At 49.9% G+C, this 4197-nt stretch overlaps 1 long non-coding RNA gene across 1 annotated transcript; it reads left to right on the forward strand.

The window, feature by feature from the left end:
• Positions 1-4197, forward strand: LOC138436093 (uncharacterized). The gene is made up of 2 exons (XR_011255331.1): positions 1-93; positions 1488-4197. It is a non-coding gene; the product is annotated as an uncharacterized lncRNA (long non-coding RNA).

Genomic DNA, 4197 nt, shown 5'->3' on the forward strand with positions numbered 1-4197 from the left:
GAAAAACAAGTTGCTCAGAGCTTCTGCAGAAAAGTCTCACTTTCTGTTTCAGACGGGAAGAGCTGCCTTGCTCAGTTTGGTGTAGACAGTCAGGTAAACGGGAGACAAACCGTCCTTTTCTAGTGTCTGACAGCCTTGGCAGGGGATCTGACCTTCTGGCTGACTGAAATCTCTCCAGCCTGACAGCCCCTTCCTTGTCACTCGGTCCTCAGAGGCGAGATGACCTTCCAGGGTCAGGAAGTCTCAGAAACCATTTCCCACCCTGCCTGCTTTTCACTAGCAAAGCTGGCCGGGTTGATTCTGAGGGGTAGTTGAGAGGGCTCCAGCACCCGTGACCTCTACTGTAACCCCCAGTCATCCCTAAAGAGTCTAAACCTAAACGGGGACTGGCTTTGCAGACCCAACTATAATCAGGCCTTCTGATCTCCCACCCCCTCCTTCCTGCCAAATTTCTGTTGCCAAGCCCCACTGCACAACCACAGGAGCCCAACTCTTAGGGCCTAGAACATCCCATTTGCATCCAAGCACCAAACTTATTAGCCTTCAGGAAGAACCCCAGTACCAGTCCCGTTTATTGCTGTCAGAAGTGAGTTGGAACAGCTGCTGGGGGCTGTGGACCTGGGGTCCCTGGGAGGGTTCTTGCTCAAAAAGCTCACTGGTACATAACAGCGAATGAACTTTCAGTGAAAATAATGTGTGCAGAGGCGAACCTGACACAAGGCAGGCCTCAGTCCACCAGCGGCACATCCTTGCGGTGAAAGTTTTTTTTGAAGTCAGAACCAGATAGAGTCCTGACCACCTTTTGACAGCTGTGTGGCTTCGAGCAGGAATTACCTCTCAGAGTCTTACCCTCATTGTAAATGGGGATCACATGACGCTCACAGAGTGGTGAGAAATCAAAGAGGGGGTGTACATCAATAAGAAAACACCCACCCCCAACAACACACACACACACACACACACACACACAATGTCTAGCGTAAGGTTGCTGCTGCTGCTGCTAAGTTGCTTCAGTCGTGTCCGACTCTGTGCGACCCCATAGACAGCAGCCCACCAGGCTCCCCTGTCCCTGGGATTCTCCAGGCAAGAACACTGGAGTGGGTTGCCATTTCCTTCTCCAATGCATGAAAGTGAAAAGTGAAAGCGAAGTTGCTCAGTCATGTCCAACTCAGCATAAGGTTAGTGCTCAATAAAGATTAGCTATCAATATTCTTAAGGAATATTGAATATTTTCAATATTCAGAAAACGAAGATCATGGCATCTGGTCCCATCACTTCATGGGAAATAGATGGGGAAACAGTGGAAACAGTGTCAGACTTTATTTTTGGGGGCTCCAAAATCACTGCAGATGGTAACTGCAGCCATGAAATTAAAGGACGCTTACTCCTTGGAAGAAAAGTTATGACCAACCTAGATAACATATTGAAAAGCAGAGACATTACTTTGCCAGCAAAGGTCCATCTAGTCAAGGCTATTGTTTTTCCAGTGGTCATGTATTGATGCGAGAGTTGGACTGTGAAGAAAGCTGAGCGCCGAAGAATTGGTGCTTTTGACCTGTGGTGTTGGAGAAGACTCTTGAGAGTCCCTTGGACTGCAAGGAGATCCAACCAGTCCATTCTGAAGGAGATCAGCCCTGGGATTTCTTTGGAAGGAATGATGCTAAAGCTGAAACTCCAGTACTTTGGCCACCTCATGCGAAGAGTTGACTCATTGGAAAAGACCCTAATGCTGAGAGGGATTGGGGGCAGGAGGAGAAGGGGAAGACAGAGGATGAGATGGCTGGATGGCATCACTGACTCGATAGACGTGAGTTTGAGTGAACTCTGGGAGTTGGTGATAGACAGGGAGGCCTGGCGTGCTTCGATTCATGGGGTTGCAAAGAATTGGACATGACTGAGCGACTGAACTGAACTGAACTGATTCTTAAGGATCTCACAGTCCAATGGGGAGAGACACATATACACAAATAAATGCCACATAATGGGAGCCACTGTTCAAATGCCACTTTCTCCACGCAGCATTCAGGGATGTGCCCTCAACCCCCAGCCAGGAGAGGAGAGGCTCCCTGTGGAAGTACTGTGGCGCTTTGTCCATTTCTATATCACCTCCCTTGTCTTGTCTTTCTGTGACTGTTTATTGTGATTATTTACATTCTGTCTCCCACACTGGCCTGCCAGTCTCTCCAGGGTAGGCCTGTGGAAAGGCCTCTCTGATACTGGCAAGGATATCCCCTTTAGTTTCCAGCTAATTCAAGGGTGGGATTCGGTGAGAAGACCTAGAGTTGTGGCTTCTATCTGGGTCTATCAGGGAAGGCTTTAGGGAGGAGGTGACATCTAGGTTGGACCTTGATGGCTGTGTAGGATTTGGAAAAGCAGCAACAGGCATTTCAGGGGAAGCCAAAAGGGGCGAGGGACAGTGTGGCAGGCTGAGACCTTGCAGGCAGTCTGTAGCTTGGAGAGCAAGGGTCAGGGGGAGGGGGTTCAGCCCCAGCCTCTCCTCAATGGCCTGTACCACCTTAGGTAAACACCTTCCCTCCTTGGCTCCAGTCTCCTATACCCAGAAGGTCTTTGCTAGATACTCCCTAGGGGTCCTTTCCGGCCTGGATATTTCAATGGCTTCTTTGGCCTTCCTTCCTTCCTGGGACAGACTCAAAAGGCAAAGTATTTCCCAGCTCAGAGAGAACCCTCCCAGTGCTGGGCAGTTGTGGTTCTCTCTACTCTGGAAGGTTCAGCTGCAGAGTTGCTTCATTTTGGAGTAAGGATGCAAACCTACTTGCGCAATCCCAGACAGATTTTCCAGAATGTGTCTGTGTGGGGAGCAGTAGGGCCTATGGAGAGTGGCTTGGAATAACTGCCTATCCTAGACTTTGCCGGGAATCTCGACTCATCCAGGTTGGCTGGGGCGGGGACGCAGGGTGCTGTCCTGACGTGCTCAGGGCATGCCTCTGGCCCACCGAGGATGAGGAGAGCTACGAAGCGGCTGCCACTCCTGTCTCCCGAGCTTCCCACATGCCTCTCGCTGCCCCCAGGCCCCGGCTTCCAAGTTTCCACAATGCTCCTATTGTCCACAGCTCTGCCAGGCTGCCCCCTGGAGAGCAGCTCAGAGCCAAGGGGCCGGGCCGGGGGCCTGATGCCTGGGGTGCAGTCTGGAAGGAAAAGCAGTGTGGTCAGATCCACGTGGATCTTGGAGTTGGAGAAGCTTAGAAAAACGAAATCCTAGAATTGGAAGCTCACAGGTGCCGGGGCTCTGGGCTGCCTAGACTGGAAGGATGGCCCAGTTCCTAAAGTCCTGCCTGTCATCTGTTCACTTTTTCACGATGAAGTTATGCTTGTTCTACCTGACTTACCCGGATTTCTTGTCTTCCAGTGATCTTCTGCGGCCCTGGTGCTGTGTGAACAAATTTCCTCTTGCTCATTTGGGGCTGATTTTATTTTAAAATTAGAGCCCCATTTGTTTCTAGCACCATTAATTAAACTGCAAATAATGTTGTGTTGGTATGGGAAAGTTCTCTGTTTTTTCAAGTGACTGGTTAAGATTATGACCAGAGCAAGAATCTAAACATTACTCAACAGCAAATATTGAATGATTCCACTTACAGGAGGTACCTAGAGGAGTTGAGGGCTGCCCTTGTGGCTCAGCTGCTAAAGAATGCACCTGCAATGTGGGAGACCTGGGTTCGATCTCTGGGTTGGGAAGATCCCCTGGAGAAGGGAAAGGCTACCCAGTCCAGTGTTCTGGCCTGGAGAATTCCATGGACAGTCCATGGGGTCACAAAGAGTCGAACATGACTGAGCGACTTTCACTTTCATTTTCAGAGGATTTGAGGGCTTCCCTGGTGGCTCAGTGGTGAAGAAGCTGCCTGCCAACGCAGGTGACTTGAGTTCAGTTCTTGGGTTGGGAAGATCCCTTAGGAAAGGAAATGAAAACCTACTCCAGTATTCTTGCCTTGGAAATCCCATGGACAGAAGGAGCCTGGCAGACCTGGCAGTCCATGCCATGGTGTTGCAAAAAGAGTCAGACCCAACTTAGTGACTGAACAACAAGGAGGAGGAGGTGAATACACAGAAAGTGAATATTGGTCACCAGGGGCTGGGCAGGGAACTTGGGGGAAGGGCATTGGGAGTCAGTACTAAATGGGTACAGAGTTTTGGGGTGATGAAAATATTCTAAATAAAATAATGATAATGGTTGCACAA

The sequence above is a fragment of the Ovis canadensis genome, chromosome 3 (genome assembly GCF_042477335.2).
Source record: "Ovis canadensis isolate MfBH-ARS-UI-01 breed Bighorn chromosome 3, ARS-UI_OviCan_v2, whole genome shotgun sequence".
NCBI lineage: Eukaryota > Metazoa > Chordata > Mammalia > Artiodactyla > Bovidae > Ovis > Ovis canadensis.